The following is a 25,026-nucleotide window of genomic DNA, read 5'->3' as shown; positions in this document are numbered from 1 at the left end:
ATCTAATGAGAGATCTCAAATTACTTATATGGTTTAACATTGTGATCCCATCTTCCATCCTAAACCTAAACAATTGAAATTTGAGAGAGAATTTTGCATTGACTGCTTTGGCTCCAAAAAACTTATTCAAATTATCTCAAATTTCATTTGATGATTTATATAAATCTATGTGATACAATTCAGTCTTAGAAAGAGCAAGACCAATAATAGCCTTCGCTTTATCATCCATGTTATTCTAGTATAATAGCTTAGTTCCATCTATGGATGGTTTCTCATTTCTACTTACTATACCTCATAAATTCTTATTCATCAATTGCATTTGAATTTTCATTCTCCAAATATGAAAATTAAAATTGGAATACTTATCTATAGAATTTCCATTTTAACAAATTAATATCAACCTACTTCAGTTGAATCACATCTATGCTTTTTTCACCTCATTCTTATTACACTCTATTACACTCTATTAACAATTAAAATTTTCACCACAAATCTTACACTGTTTCACTCACAAGTGCAAACTTTCAACCATCTATGTTTTTTTCACCACAAATCTCACACTGCTTCACTCACAAATACAAACTTTCAACCACCTATTTAATAAATTTATCACTGCTTATTCAAATCAAAATTATCACTTGAAAGGAAAGAGGCATAAATAAATTACTCTATTTGCCTTCTTTTAATTAAATAAATATGCATACCTTTTATTTCATGCACCTTCCTCTGTCTCATAGCTTTAAATGTTTCTATCTCAAGGTTATCTCAGTGTTCTAAGTGTTTCTGTCTCACGGCTCCTCTAATGATTTCATTTTGGATCAATGCTAATTATCAACACCTTTATAGGTGCCTTAGAAAACTTTGAAATGTCTTGTCTATGTTTTCATTAAAATTATGCAGATAATTGACTGTCACTACCCCTTCTTCCTCCTTCACAGGGAATCTGAATGCTAAATTTATAGTAGGGACACCATTTACAAATCTTCATTCACGTAATGTTGCCTTCCTCCACGCAGGCTGCAGGGCCATCCTCCATGCATGGTGTGAGAAGATAAGTCCGTCATCTAAACTCCCAACATCATCAACTCCACTCTGATACCAAATGAAAGCGAGATAGGCGAATGATTTTGATGATTCATTCAATGGTGAAAGGGAGAATTTATACAAAGGAGTACAAAGAAGTTAATGCCGTTGGGATAACCGGACCAGAGCAGTTGAAATAACCGCATTTACACATTGTAATGTAATATACACAAACAAATTGTACAATACTTTTGCTTACATACTAAGGCATGAGACTTGCAAGAGGTTGTGTAGTTCAAGAAAAAACTCAATCATATTAATTTAAAAGGACTTTAATTTAAAAGGATTCGATCAAATCTCCTAAGATCAAAACTTAAGATGAAAACTTCTTCGATAGAACCCTTTTAGCCTTCAATCATATCTACAATGGATTCTCCTTTGCGTCTATCAAAATGTTAGAAACAAACCACTTTTGTTTTATTTTGGGGGATCAAATGAATTCATTTAAAATTTATATTTTGTAAGTATGTAGTCTTTATTATAAGCTTGCCAAAAATTATAATTTTGAATATACTTAAATTGATTAATATAATTATTTTGTATTTATTGTGAATGTAGATTTTTCATCAAACATTAAGGTCTTTGTTTCATTTATGTGGAAAATAGGAAAATATATATATTTTTAAAACATTTGGTCCCTAGGTATTGATGTCCTCATTTCAACCAAAAATAAATAAAAATTAATTCAACTTCATACAAAGAAAGTTATGGGATACGACATACACCTCTATCTAAATTATAATTACTCTAACTTTGAAAATGAATTAAAAATAGATACACAACAAAGAAATATGAAAAAACATCCATGCACTATATATTGACATCAAAAATCTATATTTTAAAGCTTAAAATTTTATCCTCTATAAAAAAATGTTATGCATTATAACATAAACATCACTTTTTAAAAAGATTTTTGATTTGGTAAAGTACAATAGGGCTGAAACCATTTACAAAACCACCATAAAGGCCAAAGAGAGGGTTCTCACAAGGGGTGAGGGGTAAAAGTACAAACTTGTGTCTCACTTTTATAAAGGAAAAGGCTAACAATAGCAAATCAGTTCAACTTCAATGACACAAAAGTGATATTTCTATTTGGTATTTGAAGATGATGTAAACTGGTGAAATGTATTAAACTGGATGAAGTTTATGTCTTTTATTTTTAAAAAAAAATTGGAACAAGAATTGATATGTTTTTTTAATTATTAAAGTCAATTTTTTAATTATTGATATGTTTCACCTCCCACCACAAAACTATATGTAAATAATATTATTTTCTTTTGATTTTGAAAATGTTTTAGATGACATCCATAGCCAGTGCAGAAAAAAATAAAAATGATTTCGATGTATATTTTCACCGTTATAACAATTCAAAGTCGAAGTTTCTCGAAATTGACAGTTTTCGTCTCCCACCAAATTTCCCCTATCAAAACTATAGAAACCCCCCCAAAAATTATATATTCTTGAAGATGACTCTCCCCTCTAGTGTTATATATAATTTTTAAATTTTTCTAATATGATTTACTATTTTTTTTGTTTTTCCGAATCAGAGTCTTCTTGAATGTTAATATACCTACTTGTAATCAGAGTCTTCTCGAATGTTAGTATACCTACTTGTAGTATTTTGTAATTTTAATATGCTTATTCTAATTGAAATTGTATAAAAATTATATGTCAACGTTCATCACTCCGAGCTCTTGAAAAGTGTATTTTTAGTTTTAAAAAAAATTAAAAATTGATGGTCTAATTCTTAGCAGAACTTGAAAGTTTTGCAAATTGGGGGGGTTTTGCTGAGTAGGCTGCCATGTGGGATGCCACATAGGCAGCCTTGACCGAGTGGGATTCGGTTGAGTCCTACTCGACCAAGTAGGGCTCGACCAAGTCCACCAAGTGGTGGGACCCTTCGCGAGTGGCCGCGTGGGGAATCGACCACTTGCTTCCCCACCCTTTCCCTCATATATTAATGAGGTGATTTTTTAATTTTTTAAAAATGAAAAACAAAAAACAATTCATGAAATCTTCAATTTTTTTTCTTGGAAGTTGATGTTTTTCAAGGAAGGAGGTGATTTTTTTGAAGGAGGCGATTTTTATCGAGGAGGTGATTTTTTCCGAAGGAGTTGATTTTTTTCTTAAGGAGTATTCACTTGCAACCTTAGGAAAGAAAATTTCAATACTTTGTGTAATGGGGAATAAAATAAATAGAGCAAAAAAATATGATCGTATAAGGGATGATTCAATGAAAGGTCATACAAAACCTAGTCAAGCGCAACCTGTTGATGTTGAAGAAGATCTTGTTGATGTTGAAGGTAATGCAACTGAAGTAGCAGAAGAAATTGGTACTAGTCAAGGTACAAATTTTTCTTTTGTCATGAGAAATTTGATGGAGATGAATGCGGATTCTCTTTTTAGTCAAATTTCATCTGAACACATGGTACTTGAGAGCACAATTAAATTGCATTGCAAAAACATGTGGGAGGAATATTTTGAAAAAAAATCTATGGTTGGGAGAGCACAATTATTTGTAAAGTTATTCAGGAAAAGAGAAATGACTCCTGTTTTGGAGTTGTTGGGTGTCGATAATAGGAAAAGCTCAAGAGGTCATGTAAAAGAAACAATAGTTGAAAATTTGCAAGATGCATTGAGCCTTATTGATACCACAAGTCGAGGAGCTGATTCAAGTGTTGCATGTAGAGCGTTGATAATTACAATTTCTAGTAAGAGGTTGTCGCATAAAAGACAAGTTACAATAATTTCTGAATTACTGCATATATCTAGAAAAACTATTCAAAGATATATTAGAAGGAGAAATAGGTTAGATGAAAACATTGAAATGAATTGGGTAAATATTTTTAGACTTCCTTGAAAAGACAAAATTTATGAAGATGTAATAAGATTGATCATTGAATATTGGACTAGCCACTCCCATGTTTCTTCCAATAGAAGGGACACTATACAAATGAAAGATGAAGAGACCGGTATGAAGATTTCACATCCTAAACATTTTGTAGATACAACACAAGTGAACTATTTGAAGCATTCAAGGAAGAATTTTCAGATGTGAAAATATGTCAGAGAATGTTTGAGAGGTTGCACCCCTGCTTTGTACACATAAATAAGGTACGTGAAACTTGTTGTTGTTGAAATCATGTTGAGTTACATCTATACTTAGAGTCATATAAAAAAGATATGGTAGTACTTAATCCAGATATGGTCATCCTTGGAAGTATGACACAATTTGTGAAATCAATTTTATGTGATAAATCAAAAGATTTAGATGACTTCAATGTACAGTGTATAGAAAGTACATGCATTGATTGTGGAGATTTGCAAAAAATTTCATTACAAATTGAGAATATTGATGTTTCAATGCCAATTTTGTGGAAGAGATATCAATATGAGACATATCGAACTAAGACAGGAGATGAATCCAAAAAAATTGCATTGAAGGAGAGTGAATTGCCATACCTTGAATTTATGAATAGACGTCGTACTATGATTTATCCACATATCCAACATTGTCATGGTGCACGATGGCAAGCTAAACAATTTCGTGATTCTGAAAATTGTTTTCCACTTGGTTGTATTCTTTCAATTGTATATTTCTCTGAGAACTATACATTTACCCCTCAAATGCAGATTCAAGCTCAATATTATCATTCTGATCAAGTTGTAATATTTGTGCAAGTGACCTATAGACACACACAATTTGATGTGGATGGGGTAGAAAACTGTACTGATCCAAATAAACACATTATCATCAAGGAAGTTCATTTCTATATCAACGATGATAAGGTTCATGATAGGAGCTATGTAGCTCATTGTTTTGTTTTGCAATGTTTTTTGAAGATCTTGTGAATTGTAGGATAAATGTTTCACAACACTCAATTTGGTCCAATGATTGTGTAGGTGAGTACATAAGTTTCAATTCATTTTCATTTATATGTAAATTTGTATTTGATTTCAATTTGTTAAATTTAATTTTAAATGTTCAACTGTACATATGCATGGCATACAAATTTATGGAGGAGGAAAATTTAAATCTGCAAAAGCCTTTAATTTTCTATCCATGCAACATGCTAGACACAATGTTAAGTTTCTATGGAACTTCTTTGAAAGTGGACATGGAAAAGGAGAGAACAATGGAGCAGGAGCATGTGTGAAGCACACAATTCACCAACATGAACTTGCAGGTACTGTTAATTTTGTTTTCAATTTGTTTGTATCTATTTCTTAATATAATTTCATTTAAAAAGAATTGCACATAACAACATCTCTAAGTTCTTTTATGTAGGTAATAACATAGAGAATTCAAACAAAATTGTCGAATGGTGTCAAAGTCATTTTACTAGTCAGGACATGCCATACAACAAACGTTATTTTTGGGAAGTGAAAGGTAAAATATATTTGTTCTCAAGAATTCTTAAAAGAATTCATCATCTCTGCATTTCACTTTTATCTTAAAGTTGTTGATCTTAAAATGTGCAAATTTCATTTCATATTTATAATAGGTATTGATCGATCTAATCCTTACAATTGTCAAACAATTTTTGGTATTAGAAGTTTACATCAAGTGATGACTATAGGACACCACAAGCCTCCATTGATTCAAGTAAGAGAAAAATCTTGCTTTTGTGCTGACTGAGTTGAGGACAATCCAACGAGTCAATGCGAGAATATTGCAAATGGATATGTCTCACAATGGGATATGAAAGAGTTAATCAAAATGCCTCCTTATGAAGATGATGAAAATGACAGACATTCATGATCCTATATATTCAGCTGATTATGATCCTATTTTTGATTTAGTTATTAAAGGTGCATGTGTGCATACATGTTAGATTTTATTTAGTTTTAATTTAGATCATGTAGTGACATGTTCAAATTTTATCTACATCTTACTTTTGTTTTAAATTTATATGGTGTCATCTGGATGTACATACATGTGGGAGGTGTAGATTATTACCTAGTTAAGATGCACAAAAACAAAATTCAAATTGCCGGAAGTAACTGTAGACGGTGATGGACAATCATATCCAACTGGTTCAGTTGTTATAGAAGGAACCTTTTATTAGTAAACTAAGATAGATGAAAATGGTGTTCAATTTATTGAATACATGCCTGGAAAAATAGTTCTACATCACAATCACTTGGCTATAGTGACAAAGCTGCAATTTGAGACATTGCCAGAAAAAGGATGTGGCAACCAAAAGTGGAGGTTACCTTTTGAAGAACATGAAATTTTTTTGGAGATAATAAAAGATAGAGAGGATCTAGACTATATGTATAAGGATCTAACTTGTTTTTGTAGCTCATACTTTTATATTTGAACTAGAGTTTGAACTCATGTTTAGTTTGAACTAGGACTATATATATATATATATATGGACCATATTAAAACTTAGAGATGATTTTTTAATATTGGATCATATCTAGTTATTTCTTTTTGGACATGGTGAACAATGGTTTTCGTATATTATTATGCATGCTCAAGGTTGAAATGATTTTATATTTATGATTTTATGTATTCTTCAATTACATACATACATGTTTTTACATTCTATACATCCCCTTTAGACATGCACTTTGGACATCCCCTTAAGACATCCCCTTTGGACATCCCCTTAAGACATCCTAATAGGTCCTAACTTTAGATCCCCTTATGTTAAGTATGCTAAATTATATAAATTATTATGCATGCTTGGTTGAAAATATCTTAAATGTATTCTTTTATTTTATACAGCCCCTTAAGACATCGTCTTTGGACATCCCCTTAAGACATCCCCTTTGGACATCCCCTTAAGACATGGACTAATAGGTCTTAACTTTAGATCCCCTTATGTTAAGTATGCTAAATTATATAAATTGTTACATATGCATGCTTGGTTGAAAAGATTTTAAATGTATTCTTTTATGTTATACATCCCCTTAAGACATCCTCTTTAGACATCCCCTTAAGACATCCTCTTTGGACATCCCCTTAAGACATCCTAATAGGTCCTAATTTTAGATCCCCTTATGAACTAAGTATGCTAAATTATATATACATTGTTATTTGATTTTTCATGAGTTCACACACATGTAAATACATTAGATTATTAGTGATTATTTATATTACTTGAATTAGATTATTAGTAATTATTAATATTGCTTAATTAAGAGATTATGTACATAATTTTTGTAGTTTTAAACTCAAGACTTTTTCTTGATTAAGAAAAAGGCACTAGTCATAATTGCATTAATCATATTTATTAGTGATTATTTATATTACTTGATTTAGAAAATACATTTTGATTTTTCATTGACATCCCCTCAAGACATCCTCTTCAAACATCCCCTTAAGACATCCTCATAGGAAAAGTTAGGTATAGTCCTAGGATATAGTCTTAAATAATGTTAAACTCTAGATTAATATCAAACTTAGCTCTTAGTTCACTACTAGTTGTGAAGAAAAGAAAGCATCTCATACTACTTGTGGTCATCACCATTAAAGTAAGTGTTACAACAAACACAACATGTAATATTAGACCTCCCTAGCATGTATGGGAGCATAGATGATTTGCACATATCAATCTAACTGAAATGTAGAAATTTTCTTCTTAGTTAATTTTAATAATGAAACATGTAGAAATGTAGAAATGATTTGCATATCAATCTAATTGAAATGTAACACATGAAATTTGAATATTGTAACACAAAATAAACATGTAACTCAAAATTATGAAATTTCTATAAACATGTAACACAACTAAGTAGACAAATTCAATAATAATGAGTTCGAAGAAATTGAATACTAATTTAGCATGTATTATGATCCCCTTAAGACATCCCTTTTCGACTAAATTAAGCACTAAATAATAAATTATAAACATTAAGGAAAGGTGTTGATGAATTAGGAGAGTGAGAGTGTGCACCTAATTCAGAGTGAGAGCACATTGTAACACATAAAATAAACATGTACAACACATGAAATGTCTATAAACATGTAACACATGAAATGTCTAGATAAACATGTAACATGTATGAAATGTCCACGTATAATGTCTAAAATAAGGCTACAAATGCAATGTCCACAGTTCATGTATAATATCTAAATGTCCACAACATGTATAATAGAAATCAAGTGCATAATAGAAATATAATGTTCACAACATGTATAATAGAAATGTCAGATATATAAATAAAAGAAGCAAGCATGTATATAACAATAATGAGCTATGTCGCGCCCTGTCCCAATCCCCTATCTAATCTGTCGCCTACTCCAGGGGCCTACATTATGTACACAATTTCCATGTTAAAAAAATTATATATATAGTGGATCCTGATGAAGAGGAAAAAAATAAGACACATCAATTTAAATTTAAATTTACCTGTGTATCATGATGAATAGGATCACCAGGTGCTTGCAAATCTCCATATCTCACAACCATCATAATCTCCTGTAATGTATATTTAAAATTAAAAAAACATATCAGTGGTAGTGAATACATAGAAAATTTATATATTCAACTAAGTTAAAATCAAAATTTGGTTTCTTACCTTATTCCTCTCCTTGAATGCACGCCCGATGCCAGATATCTCCGAAGAGTGTAATGACACAACATGTGGGTCAATAAAGTCATCCATAAGGAGAGATGAAAAACCTCATCACCGAACTCTTGGAGTCTGTGGTGTAGGATGCCAAGTGTAGTCTCGGGAGTTGTAGGAGGTATCGAAATATCCTCCTGGTTGGAATTACCAGGCTCTAAATCTCCTCCACCATGGTTGGTACTAGTCGAGGATCTTTGAAGTACTCGTCCGATGAACTCAGGCAGCTGCTAAGGAGTGGTCCCATGTAATGTAGAGAGAGCCTGGTAAGCATCCACAAGAACACTCACTAAATAGGAGCTCATCTGGTGCAGATGATCCTCTGGTAACCGTGCGATCTCTGCAGGCAACAGTAGCTCATAACGAATATATGGGTCATAAAATGGATCCATCTTATCAACAATAGGGGTAGTACGAGAACACAACATATATCTCCCCACGCAATCAAAGTCATCTCACCAACCTGAGTAGCAATGTTGGCAATGCTAGAATACATTCCAACGTGTGCCTCCTTAGCTACCATATCACCAGCACCACCTGTGACCAAATCCAAATCTTTCAAAAAAACCAAAAGGTTGTGACCCACCATTTCCCTCTTACTAGGGGGATGTGTATCATGGTGTCTAAATCTATCTGCAAATCTACCCCTACCCTGCCCAGCATGTCATGGAAATTCTGTGTAATCAACATCATATCCTAGATGAAATTCTACGTACAATTGTTTGCATAAATACTGTGACAACTCATCCTTCGGAGACCACCTATGATGTGTCGCCAACCATCTAGGATATATGAATGGTGTGACAATACTCACATCTAGTGACCCAATATCCTCTAACCACAACCATTTCCATGTAAAATGGGAACATGGATTTCACATTCGCTGTAGAAACATCTCTATCTATTATTTTCCATTTAACCATGCCATAGACAGTGTGAGATAAAGTCCTATAAAAATTATCAATGTGAGGGTCATCATATGGGTTGTATGATTGAGCAAGCTCAATCATATGTATCAGCTCATCTCTAATACATTCTAATTTATCCCCATTGGCCAACACATGAGCGTTATTTAAAGTCCACTCTAACTGTGCTAGAGAGGACTACATTCTCAAAATAGTCTGAGTATGAGCAATCTCTAAATTCTCGGGAGTCTCAAACCTACGCGAGGTCTGCTGAGGATCAGGATGCACACTCTGATCAGAAGAAAAATATTGTGAAGCAGTAGAAGCCATATCTAGATGTGATGTGAAATATATATATATATATATATATATGTGTGTGTGTGTGTGTGTGTGTGTGTGTGTGTGTGTGTGTGTGTGTGTGTGTGTGTGTGTGAATCTACATGTATACATTAAATTGAATTAAAAACAAGTTCATATACAATGTATGCCACAAACAAGATGAATTCAACATTGTACAAATAAGCAAGTTAAACATTTTAAACAAAATGAATCAAATGAACTGCAACCTATAGACATTGAAACTTAAAGATTAAATTGCAAAACAAATTATATGAACATAAACATGAACTTATTTAACATAAAAATTATAATATGCATATGCGACTACACCATTATAGATAATGATTATGATCATTTTATTAAACTAGAAAGTTACACCAAATATTAATAATAATCATTCTAGCATAATTGTACTTCAAATATAAAATTTTGTAATAGGTATATAAATGTTGGAGTAAAAAAGACAATCACCTAATTTATTAATAAAACATTAATTAGGTCTCCTTTTACTTTATCTAGGGTTTTCATTTTGCTTTTATAAGCATTCATTAGTTTACAATGTAATCTAGTTAATTTAGTTTAATTTATATTCATTTCAATATCAAATGTTTTTCTAGATCAAAACTCAAAGTTGGATAGCCTGCAATCATAGCTTTTTCTCTCTAGATGTGATCGGTGTTTTTATTGTAAGTGATTCTTGGGAGTTGTGAGGCTCAATATCAACTCCAACATTCAAATAGGGGTTTTTTATTACAACCTCCCACATTAAGGTTGTGTCCTCATAATGATTGGTAACCAAATAAGGAAACATTACCGAAGTATTAGCTACATCTAATCATGTTGCACTTCACTCAACATACTAGTCCTATTATACCTTATACTAGGAGATCTCACTATTGCACAATGGAATTGATGCATCTCAAGTATGCTCTTGATATTTTTACAACGAAAACAATTTTTGGATCTTAAAATTGAAAAGCATGTTATTCAAGAACATAGAACTCATGAACATAACGTTTCTTGAAGAGCGATACATGAAATTATATAAATTATAAACTCAATTTAGGGTTAGTGGCGATGTTAACCTATAGGTGACAAGCAAAGTAACTTCTAGATATGATGCTTTCATATCTAGATTCTAAGTTGCGATCTTCTAAAAGTGATAACTTCTCGCAATTTGATACAAAACTCTTGATCTTTGGATTTAATTCATATGAGTTATTGTTAAACTTTTATTCACTATCAGAATCCAAAATGATGTTATGTGGTGAAATGTGATAAGCTACATTGAGATGCTCCTACATCATATCTACACAATAATTTTGACTAATACTTTTATTTACTACTTTTTATGTGGCGACCACATGCACGTGTTTCCCTTTGATGTAATTTTGAAAAAATATCACATTTTTTATTTCTTTTACCTAAATACCTATCATCATTTAAGTATTAGAACAAAAAAGCACATTTTAAAACTAGAAATAAAATTTTACATTTCACATTTTTACACCATGTTAATAGTTTATCTATAAGTGCTTCAAATCTTTACCCCAACTATAGAAAATTCTCCCCTTTAGGATATTTGTTAAAAAAAAATCCCATTTTCTAGCCCATTACCTTATAGTTATCCAATCAACCCACTATCCTACTCCCAAAACCATGGTAATATGAAAAACAAAATCAAACTCACACAAAAGGATTGAACCAAAGATCAAAGGACCAAAAACATTTCAAAAATGTCAATGAAGCTATTAAAATGTTCTAATAATTCTAATCAAAATAATGATTAATGGGAGGGAACCAACATTTAGAATCATGATTTGGGAGTAGAACTTGAGAGAAGTAGGGGATATATGGAGACAAGACTTAAATAACTTTATAATTAGAAGTTGAAATGATGAAGTTCACTATATAGTAGTTATTGCACCAAAGGGTTCTAGGATCTCAAAAGGTTCCACAAAGTGAGATGCAAGTTTGGAAGACAAAAAATAATCAATCTTGTCAGTGGCTAATTTATTAGAAACACTCTCTCCGATACATGAATATTTTGATGTATATTTTTTTGTCATTTATAAATTTTCTAAAATTCCACTACATTTCCCAATTGCTAATAAATCTAAGTTTGGTCTTTCATATTTTCTAGTTCATTTGGATCCACAACTACCACATCCGAGCCTATTTTTTAAGCATGCAATACTTGCTTACGAACCTCCAATGAAGAAATGAGAAGTGTGTTTATGGTTAGTGTTATCATATGCAAACTCAATTAATGGTAAGTAAGTTCCTATCTTTATTATTGAATCCTAGATTCTACATCAATAACAAGTCCTCAATAATTTGGTTCACTCTCTCTTTGTTGATCAATCTTAAGGTGATGGGTTGATCTATAGTCCAATTTACTTCCCAATTCTACGTAAGGTTTTCCAAAACCTTGACATTATCCAGGTGTCTCAAATATGATCTTATCAAACTTACCTTTATTAAATATGACATTCTTTGGTACTCCATGAAACTAAAAGATCTCCTAAACAAACCACCATTTCAAACCAACAAAGTACTTAAGGTTCTTGAAATAATTTTGTTAAGATTAAGGCACCATTGACTATACAAATCTTTATGTATTTATATGTTTTGTATCTCCAAAACTCGTATACATAGATGCTTGAATGTAATTAGAGAGATTGTTTGTAAATTATATTCTCTTATATTAGTGGTAATTCCATTCATAAGGGAGATGGATCTCACTATAGTGGTGTTTATATTTAACTTTCGACCCACAAAAGATATATTCTCAATTTTGGCTAGTAGAAAAGAAAATGGAGAATGTTGTCATAAAGTATGAGGCTTACATGATTTGGTTGACTCCAAAATGAAGCATTGTACTTGAGGATCTGTGAGCTATCAAGGAGTTATAGATCAAATATGATTTTTTGATTGCGTTTTCCATTTGAGGATACATTGATTGAGCCATTTAAAATCATTGATTGTATTTACTATTGTTGAAAGATGCTTTTGAAATCCCTCCAACCTTAATTTTAAAAAATTAAAATAATATATACACATATATTATTAATAAAACAATTAAAAATCTATACATTTAAATTATTAAAGCAATTAAAAACAAAACAAAAAATTTTAAAAACTAAAAAAGCCTTTCGGCCCTACCTTGCTCGATCGAAAGAATTCTTAGCCCCCTCTCGCTCTAGCTATTTCAGACTGTGGAAATGGGGGGCTAAGTGCAGTCGACGGGTATATGTAGGGCCGAGTAGTACTTGGTCGAGTAGGACTCAGCCGAGTATACCCCGCCACCCATCCTCCACATAGGCACCATGTGGCGCCACGTAGACTCGATCGAGTAGGATTTGTTTTTCGCTCGCACTTAGCAAAAAGTGCGACACAACACTATACTTTCACCGTGAGACTACCCTAAAAAAGGCAACTAAGCATCTAAGAGAACCAAAAGACAACCAAAAATAAGGAGCACCAAGAAAAGACCATCCAAAATAGTAGCTATAGATTATTCAATAGATTGAGGCCCTTCACATCCTTTCATTCTTTGTTCAGAATTTCTAACATCCATTAAGGATAGCTATTTGTTTACATTTTCCTCTTGGGGTGGAGTATCTAGATTTACTTTATCTTTAGCTTTTTTTTTTGGACCTATGAGGTGAACCAACAAAACCACCTCCAACTCCACTTGTTTAATCTTTTCCTTCTTCTTCTTCGGCTCCTGTTGAAAGACTTGTAGAGAGATAGCCATGTTTTTCCACCATTTCCTTACAATATGCCACAATGACCTACATATTTTTCACAATTTTATTTTGGTTGTCCTCGAGCCTACTGATAGTCTCTTCCAACTTCTTCCTATCCTCCACCGAACTAGTATTGATATTTTCCACCTCTTGCTATAGAGTATCCCATCTTTCAAAATATTTTCATAGAAGCCTTGAATTTCCTCATCAACCAACTCAATGGGCCAATCTGCAACCATAGTCAGGGCTAAGACCTCTAATTTACTGATCTTAATCTTGAAGCTAAGCCAACTACCACTTAAGAATATCATTTTGGAGATTATATGCATTGTGCAACTCATTCACTTTAACACTTAGCTCCTCACAGGTTTGCAAGCAGGGGGAAACAATGGATTGGTCCAAGGACCCCAAATTCAAAGGAACCTCCCCTTAGGGAAATAAATTACGAAGTTTAGTGGGGGAATGTTGGCTAATGGGAAAGTGTCAAGGATGTCTTCTAAGAAAGGAGGCCAAGTAAAGCTAGAGTCATCATAAAAAATGTTGATTTCTTGTGGGTCTTCAAAAACCATATTCTTTAGCTTAGAGGAAGTAGGCAACTTGACAGTCTAGGTCTTCAATTTAGCAAAGCACGTGAGGAGGAACCATGTAATCGTCTCTTTGGAGAGGGATGATTAAAATAGAGGAGGAGAGAGCGCCAAGATTGAAAGAATATAAGTTAGGGTTCAAGCCCACAACAATAGAACAATTGGTGGTTCAAGGGAAAGAGGCCATTACTAGTGAGAGAATAATATTATACTAATAGAGCTAATAAATGAGGCCCTAATGACACTAATGGATAGTGCACTTTTAGTTAGTAGGATAAACAAGTTAAGTTGAACAATAAAATATAATTATAAGAATGTCCATAATTCTATTAAAATAAAAGTCTAAAAGAAAATACTATTCAATTTTATACCTATTATTGTATAAAATATAAAATTGGAGTCATCATATTATAGTCCCACTCATGGTGCTACTCAGCTCTAAAAATTAGGACATATTAATTTCAACGCCAAACCAATAACAGCTTATTTCCTTCTGCATTTTTTCAAAAGTTGAGAGATTAACAAATTGGTAGTTCATTGGATTTATTCAAAAGAATTGTATTAAACTCTTTTATTTATAATTGTGAAATTATTGCTTGAAACTAATAAAATAGTCGAACTCTTCCATAAATTTGAAGATCTATATGCCTATCACAGACAAAGAATCTAAGTAGAAGCTACAGGACATTTCTTTTCTTAATTTCCCAACTTCCTTTCATGATTTTGTGAGGAAAAGCCATAGCCGTATCCATAACCACAGATACCAAATGTACAAGTGTCATGATGACAAGAATTGAAGCAACTTCCACAGTGGGCATTGTTAGCATTGAGGTCTAAGCACTTTCCTCCACAGCAGCTTAACCCATAACCACATGCATGTCCACATGATCCACAGTTAAATGGGTCAGAAGACACGTCAATGCAGTGCCTTTTGGAGCAGCAGGCCCATTTACCGTGAGAATATCCACGGGCATGAGCAGAACGGGAACATATTCCTGAATCACGACCACACCAACTATGTCTATTTCTGAGTCTACCTCTCAGAAAGCTTGAATGACTGCCTACGGAGCTCACTTCCCTTCCCTCACATGATATTGCATTGTTTACAACCATAACCACAACAAGCACCAAAATTTTGACAGTAACAGATAAATTGGTTTTGATTGCCATCGTTGCACACGGTTCAGTTGGTAAGGTTTGTTCAAAACAGTGCGACTCCTTATGTATTTGAATTTTTCAGCACAGTATTCCAGACCCTTTTGTAACACTCTTACTCTGTGCAAAAATTTAAATATAAATAGCAGCGAATTGTAACAACCAGCTTAAGAAGATGATACACAAAACAGCTCAAAAAGTTGGTCTGGCCTCAAGGATGCCTCTGATAAGGCCACCCTTAAATCACACACACTAAGCGTTGACCGCTTAGTGTGGTGCATGTGGGGCCCGTTCAAACTTTCCGTTCCCCTATCAATATCCGTTTCCATAAACATTTGCGTTACAGTCAGTAGTTTGTTGGAATCAGCAGCTCAGCCCATAAACCAGCCATATCAAATTTAAATTTGATGTTCCACGCCCTGCAGATGATGGGATGTGATCATTGCCAAAAACGTACGTTTTTAATGAAAGGAAAACTTTTGATTTCAAACTTGAATCTGGGAGGGATAAGTTTTTATTCCAAACTTTTGGATAAAAAAATTGTATATTTGATTGTAAAGTAAAAGTAATTTAATCTTAAAAAAATTTATAATATAAAATTTGTTACATAAATATTTAATGTTAATAATTTATTTAGTCTAGATATATAAATTAGATTGGAAAATGTATTTGATTTAGTAATAAAATAGTAAAAGTTAATATATATTTTGAAAATGAAAAAGAGAATATTGAAAGAAAATATATAATAGATTATTTTTGTTGATTATTTGAAAAAATATTTGAGACAAATTAAGTATAATAATTACATTTTAGAAATTTTATGATTGTATTTGAGTTTGGATAAAACTTACATTTGTGGTTTTGATATTCAAATCTACAATTTTAACCTGAATGCTATGATTTTAACTTTTTTTTATAGTTTTTAAATCTTTAATTGTGAAATAGCTCCCATTTTCTTTTTAATATTTAAAATAAATAAAACATCTAAACATCTTTGATATATCTTTCAACCTTTTTTTAATAATAGTTCTATTTGAATGGATATTTCTCAAGAGTTTTAACATAGATACATTGATGTAAAAAAAATAAAAAAAATATAAGATACATTATTGAAAAACAGGATATAATATTCACATGAATGTAAAAATATATTCCAATTTTTATGAATACAACACAAATATATTAAAATCATTTTGTGTATAGTTAAACATTCATTTTCATATATGTTATATCAATTTGATATAAATCATTTCAAATTATTTTTACATACATAAAAATAGAGATTCATGTAATAAGTTGTTACCACTTTTTGATCATAAAGTGATACCTTTTTCTTTAAAATTATATTTTTTTCATTTTGTCATAGTCTATCAAGTGATATAAGACTCAAATAAAAGATTTAAACTCATGAGCCTCAAAAAATGTACCTAACTATAGTTTTAACTTAGAAAACATAAAAAATCTCTTCATGCACCTCAAATTAAAATAGATCAAATTCAATTATATCTTAATACTAAAGTACAAGATGTTGATCTTCAATTTCACTTACTCTTTGTATCCCACTTAATTCCATAGATTCATTGAATTCTCAAAGAAAAGATTCACACATAGATGAAATTGAGTCCTCATTAATGAGTTCTATAATGATCCACTCTAGTTCTATATTTCTCAAATTTTTCATCAAAATAAGCTTCTAATATCATGCATAAGTTTACCACACTTTGATAAGTAGCTCTAAGATTGTTAGCAATATAGGGCATAACAAAATAATGATAAGTCATTTGTATAGTTAAAATTGTCTTGTGTTGGTTTTAGGTATGATAAGAATTTTATTTTGTCAAAAAAATCAATCAAATGGTGAATCTTTGTTCAAATCAAAATTCTATGCCAAATCTTATGTAGAGAGAATAATGTGTGGCTGAGATGAACTAAACTTTGAGAAAATTTTGTATCTCTTGTTTGTGTAGCATAACTACCTTGGAATGTATTTTCCAAATCTTTTGCTTATTATGTTTGGTCATAGGGTCTAAAATAATATTTCATGAAAATACTAAAAATTTCTTTACATGACTGCAACTTGGAATTTATCAAAATAAATACCAAGCATGTTCTTATATAATCACTCAAAATAAATTACTAAATTCATCTGAAACTTTAATTTCAATTTTGAAATTTTGTCAGGATTAAAAATTTAACAATTTTAAAAGTTTATCCTTATCATTTTATACTTTGAAATGTAACAAAATTCATCAATTTAAAGAGTACCCCTATGCTCAATAAATACTCTCATTATTAAAATAATCCAAGATAGCTTACATATATTTATATTCATGAAGTGTAGGAATAATTCCCTTAGAGTAAGAAAATACATTGAATGGATATAATAATATTTCATCATGATAAGATAATGTAACACTAATATATAAATCCAGATGATCTGCTAGAGATTCATCATTAAAAATTGTATCTACTTGAGGATTGTTGTGTGCTAAAGATAAGTTTGATTATATGTAGAATGATTAAGGGAAGTGAATGTTCCTCCATAAGCATAGATATTAGTGTTTCACTCTATCCAAAACCTTAAATGGTTTGATCACATTTGAAGGAAGGTAATTCAATTCTTACATTCCATAATATTTTTTTAATTGCATACAATTTTATTTATACTTATTCATTTTTTCTTTGTATCCATATTTGTATTTAAGATTATAAATCTCAAGTGTCATATCACTTGTGTAGTAATGGAGAGGGAAGTACAAAATTATCATCAACAATATGATCAAATTTTAATTTCACATGTAGCCATCTCTATTAGGTTATTTGAGATCTTTATCAAGTTTTAATTTTTCTCTTTAGACTAATGTATGTGAATCCATGTGTAATGAATAAACATAAAAATACTAACATTTACTATGTATTCTCTCACATAAATTTTTATGTAACTAGGCAAAGTCGAAAGATGAGAGCGAATTGCAAGAGAAAAAATGATGATATATTGATTGGATGATTGGTTCATGCATAGGAAGAAGGTATAGGAAGTTTAGAAAATGATGATTGATTTGCCCATATTATCGAAGGAGGATGTGAAAACATCTATTGATGATAACTCTTCAATCATCAAAGCATAGTGTAACAAGTAAAAGTCAAGATAAATAATACTCAGGTAATAAATCCATAGCTAAAAGTTCAGAGATTTTGGTCAATAAAGTTTGCACTCAACCATGATTGATTTGCATTGACTTCAGGTAAGAATAATATCATGGGAAGGTTGCACAAAAAAGCCTTCTTCCTTTTGTTAAGGTAAGATTAGAAAGAAAAAAAAAGAGCATCCAAACAAATGGTGAGTTAAAAAGAAAACCCAAAATTAAGTTTTGTTATTTACTTGACTTGTCACATCACATTTTCTTGTTGGATGAACTTGAATTGAACACAATTATATTATTCACTTATAATCATCATATATAGTCTTATCTTTATCACCTGGCTATGAACTATGTGTTCTCATTATTGCATATAGCTATTATGGCATCTATAATTCATTATTGACATATTTTTTTTCAAAATAAAAGATTCATATTATGATCTTACATTCTTACATTATATTATTTAGAATGCTTCATTGATCTAATATTACTAAATCTTACTATAGTATCTCATAGCACTCAAAATGATATGATCACATTGTTACTCTAAAATCATTCTTTGATTACAAATCTAAGCAATCTCTCCTTTGATTTATTTCTATTAATAGATTGATTCTACTTTTAGTCTAATATTACTTGATCTAATCTATTACAGTCCACCTAACCAACAAGTACACTACATTTTTTTTGTTATTTTATACTTAATTTGTTTATTTACCTAATTAACTTTAAAAACCTTATTTTTCCTTTTTAATAGTATAATTTAGAGTACTAGGAATATAAATGAAATTTATGTGAATAAAAAAAATACACATAAGTTTACAATTGACAAATTCATACATTCCCTAAACCAACTAATTGGATAACAGTTGTTCTATAAGTAAAATTTAATTGTCTCTTTCCAAAACAAAATGAATATATTGAGATTTTTAGGTTCTATTTATTAATTAGAGTTATCGTGTGCTTCTTTTCTTTTCAAAATGGTCATAAACAACCCTAATTATTTAGATACATAATCTTTAAACTAAATAGAAATCTCTTTCAACAATGTTTAAGGACTCATTTGTCGATATCTTACATCCTAAATAAGCTTTCAAAATATTTTCAAATAATGATCAATTCTTCGTAACATCTTCTCTTTCCCTTTCCGTCAAGTTGATAATAGAATGCATGAATTACCCCTACAATCCCTGCACTCTTTATTTGCAAATGATCCTCATCTATTCACAATGTTCTCCGCCTCTTCTAACTTTGACTTATCCAAGGTAAACTCAAGAGTTCCCATTTCCCTTTTGTAATAATACCCTACATGACAAAATTTCCCAAATTTAAGATTCATAATACAATATTTCTAAAATATATGAAAAATTTATACAAAAATAAACCATCAATAAATTGACTTCAGCAAACTGGTTGGGAGGAGATAGCGTGGGGAGCAGCTACACAATAAGGAATCCTTCTACTGCATGCAGGGATAGTCACCACTTTTCCCTACCACAGCTACTATGGCTACTACTGTAGGGGTTTATAGGAGTTTGGGAGCAAAACATCGTTAGCCGGGTCCAACCGACTCGACTTCTTCTTCTTCTCCTTCGACTTCTCCTTCGACTGATTAAACCGATCAACTGCTGCCTGTTCGATCTCGAAATGAAAGGAATGCACCTGCCTCTATCCCCATTGCTGGGACTGGTTCATTGACTGGATCATATAGTTTATAAATGGGTCTGGATCACAATCATCAGCAACTGGATCATCAACTAGCGAACTATGCCCAAGCAACTCCTCCCAGAAGCAACTATTTTCCTCCGACCGGATCTCCATCTCGATTAGCATCTGCACATGGAGGATAGGGATCCGCTGGGACAAGGACTTGAATCCTTATTATCTCTCTTTCATATACAACAATGCCATATTCATATATGACGAAAATATTGTTCATTACTCACCACTGAAATCCCATGCAGAGAGACAGAATAGTGACGGAAATGCAGACTTTTCTGTGAGTAGAGACGGGTGAAGTGTGATCCACACACATCCGCTGCAAGGTAAGACCTTATAGCCACTCCATTCTTATCTGCATTGATGTAGCCTTCTCTAGGCAGAAGCAACATTTGAAACAATGAAATGAAATCATAAGAGGGAAGGTCCATGAAATTAACCTCAACTTCTGGCATCTCTGCTGGGAGAATTACTGGTCCCTATTTCTGCTTTTCAATGTTGGGGCGGGAGATATTCAAAATTGAAATTCAAACTTAACCATGGCAGTCACATTCACTGCTGAGGGTCCGGACAGTTAAAGAAGAGCCCGTGGAAACAAAACGGGAAACGGAAGGTTAGAAAGGGCCCACATTGCCACCTAAGCGGTCAAAGCTTAGTGTGTGCTCTTTAAGCCATCCCCTCTGATAACAGATTACAGTGATCGACGGCCGGAGATTTCTTTATTGGTTAGAGAAGCTGATCTCTGGTGAGATGGTATTCTGAAATTTCTCAAACTTATGGATCGAAGGTTGGAAAGGAGGAGGTAGATGGGCCAAATGGGTACCTCTTGCAGCTTATCAGATTTATGAGTATAAGATGGATTGTTTTTCTTCTAGGGGGGAAGCGATACTTATATCCCCTTATTAGATCACGTTTACTACTTTGCGCAGCGCTGGTGAACACCCATTTTATGCAGGTGTTGATAGTCAGGTCAAAAATGTGCTCCAACCCTTAACAACCATTAAAATCAATGCCTAGGAAATTGGACACACGTGTCTTGCATTATAGCACGGAATTGTAAACTCTCAAAGCGTACGGAGAAGTATGAAAGCATAACTTGTAGCTTAGATAATTGCTCTGCACATTCTTATTGCGTATTTATATAAGTACTTTTGCTTATTGTAGCACTATTATTAAGGGGGCAGCATAGAAAAAGCAGTGAGCGGATTCGGCAATTCTGTAATTTAATTTGTGTTATGTGCGTTGCTCGTTTTAAACTGTTTCAGCAATATATGGAAGTGAGACCAAGTCTACAGGAAAATGTTCCAAGATCTCAGTGCAACATTTTATATTGTCGCCCACATTGTGGTGGTCAGGGAAAAATGGTAAACAAAATGAATGGTGAATCAAACTTGTCATCGTCAGGGGACATTGTGAGTACGTGAATCATTTCTTGAAATTGATTAAACTTTCGACTATCTTGCATTCACAATTTATATTGTGAGCATATACACAATAATATTCATCCTATTCTAAAATGGCATTACACGACTTTTAAGTTTTCTGTGTAGTGGACAGTCTTGCTGCTGTTTGTAGTTTAAAAGTATTGTAGTTTTGAGTGACTAATTTATTTTCATTTTAAAAATATCATAGTCGTATTTTTCTAATGTCTTTTCCACTTAATTTTTTATCAGTTTTCATGGATATTTGTTCTTGATTAAATAGTGAAGGATATCTACATAATTTAGTGAATCTATCATGTTTTTCAATACACAATCACTTGTATCTATATAGTATAAGGATTTACGGTATTGAGTATAGTTTAATAAGATAGTAAGGAGAAATATATAATTATATATAAAATAAATTTTTATTAAAAAAATTATATTAGATATCATCTAAAAAATGATTTATAATATAAATTCAGTTGGAGTTTCAACAGTATCAATGTCCATCAACTAGTATATATCAATGTCTAATATATATTGCTAATTACAGTCCATATGATTATATAGCCAAAAAGAGATAACATAACCAAAGATAACTACTCCGAGTTACTACAGTTGGTAAATCATTTGATTGCAAAAAGTCACTGCATTTCATATTTGTGTGATCTTTGTCTAGAAAAATAAAATAGTTGCATCTCAAATGTGTATCTCATCTTTAAAAAAAAGGAAAAAATACTTGCATTATCAATATTTTAAATAACTTCTAAAAAATATAATAATTAGTAATAAAAAGTTTTAAAAATATAATAATTAAAACAATATCTTAAAATAAGAAGTAATAGTATATATTAAGCAAGTTCAAATCTATACCCTACAAGATAAATTTATGAATGTAAAATTAGTCCAAACCCACATATTCAATAATAAAAGGCTAAAAATTTGCACAAAATGTGAGGCAAATAATAGATCTAGATATGAAAACTCCTAGAAAACTAGCACTTGCACTGAAAGAAGGTGCGAAGGCTACATTGATTATAATTTATATCAAATTTTTTATAAACTTGATAAGAGATCTCTAGTTGCTAAAACCTAGAGGATCAAACTTATATTGCAAGTCCAATGAAATAACAACAAGCAAAAAAATTGATAGTATTAATGTTAGTAATAACACTGATTTGAAGATTTAGAGTGGGGAAAGCTAGAGAGATCTTAACAACTATGGTCCTAGATAAGGCTCAAGGTGAAATTTTGATGAAGAAATTTTCTCAGGTTGTTGTAACACGTCAATGACTTGGTTTAAGTCAATTTTATCTTTTATCTGCTATTATTCTTTGTTGTCACTAATTTATGTGCAAAACAAGGCTCATGTGCCTAACTGGAGTTCTAAGATGATTTTGTTTATAGGATGTCTCTCAATGTTGGCCACCATAAAATGCAATGATTTCTAAATGGATCCTTAATCGAGAAGTTAATTGTCAATAATTTCCTTCCAATTGTTGTTCTTTAGAAATTAGCTTCCTAAAAGAGGGAGAAAGGTTTGTAATTTCAACACCTGCAATAGTAACATATCCCTATAATGTAGGATAACAATAATCCATATCAGGTTATATAAACAAAGGTGAAGAACTAAAACATTATATTTTCTCCTTGGAATGTAAAAATAATTATAGGACAGAAAAGAAATTATATTGCTAGTATCCATAGAACATATTAGGACTCACATAAGATCTAAGATGTCAGGTATATAGTAGTCCATTAGAAAATACAGTTAATTAGATTCTCTAATAAGATCACACAACTTTGAGAAAAAATTTAGAATATCACTTGCAATTCCCTATTATGGGTTAATTGTTCGACTATCTATTTGAGATATCCTATAATATGTCACATTTTGAAAGTAACTTGTAGTAATAAGAAAAAGTTTAATAGAAGATAATCAATACATAACCATTTGGGAGAAATTTTTATTAACTATTAAAAATATTCAAGCATACCATAGATTTAAGTGAATATGAAGTCTTACAATATCTGCCAAATTTTGATGTAAAAATTCAAAATTTAATATTCTTAATTGATAGCATTAAATTAATTTAGAATTGTGGTGTTGACAATTTCAAATTTATTAAAATAGAGTAAATTTGAATCAGTTTTAATTTTAAGTATGGTTTACTATATTTTATTTCATGCCATGACTGTACTTTTTCATTAAGCTACATCGCTTGTTGCCTCTTTCTTTGCTTGCTGCATTTGTTGGGTCACACTTAAAAAAGGTTGTGATTTTGGCTACAACTTGATCAATTGTTGATATAAGATTATCATTAGACCAAGTGATAGTAGAAATTTATAGAATTGGATTGTCCTACAAGTACATGAACTATCTTTACCAGGCCTAGACAAAGAATGAAGAAATGTGAATGTTAAAATAAAATTAGGCTAACATTATAAAAATACAAATAATTAGTGAACTAAATCATATGTATATTATATGGAGAACAATTGTTGGGAACCATTGCTAAAATAATTGCCAAAAGTAGCTTGTATTCAACTAGATGAAGAAGGATGAATTTTCGCTTTAAAAGAAAACCAGTCAATCCGACTGACTTAGATGAAAGCACATAAATATTGGTACATATGCATAGCAACCTCTTGACCTCCTTGGATAGATATGCTCCTTATTTTATGCTTTTTCAAAGAGAGTTATTTTTAATGGGATAGTTGTGCATAAAAAAAACAATGTTTTGCATATTTAATGAACATGTTGAATTCTAGTAGGTTTTGTTTCTTCATAGTTGAGCCTAAAAGCTGCACAAATAGATGATAAAGAATTAAGAAATACAAATTGCTTACAAACATTGTTGTAGATTGCCAAAAAAGTCCTTTTCATACTTCTACCAAGTCTTGAGGGTTTTCCATGGCCACTTTCAATATTTGCTATTTTCTCATCTTCTTATCATCTTTCTTCTCGTCTATATTAGTAGAAATTATTCTTTAATTCGCTTTCTCTATGCTAATAGTTCTATAATGCTTCATCTCTTTTTTAAGCTTCTAAAATGTTGCTTATAAATTTTAATTTAGGAGGGTGGTTATTTTTTACCACAAACCACAAGGTGCAAAAATAAGGAAGGATCTATTTTTTCTTCTCAAAATCTGGCTATTAAATAATTTAACTTAACTATGTCCTTTTTTGTTCTTTATATTCAATTGCATTGTATAAATTAATATATTATTTAAAGTAACATAAATATGTCTTTAAACTTATAAAACTTTTAATTATCATTGTTTCAACCCCCCAAAAAAAGAAAACATTAATTCGTATGATTATTAAGAAATTGACCTTT

Source organism: Cryptomeria japonica, chromosome 8, assembly GCF_030272615.1.
Source record: "Cryptomeria japonica chromosome 8, Sugi_1.0, whole genome shotgun sequence".
In the NCBI taxonomy this organism is placed as follows: Eukaryota; Viridiplantae; Streptophyta; class Pinopsida; order Cupressales; family Cupressaceae; genus Cryptomeria; species Cryptomeria japonica.
Note: the sequence above shows the minus strand (reverse complement) of the source record.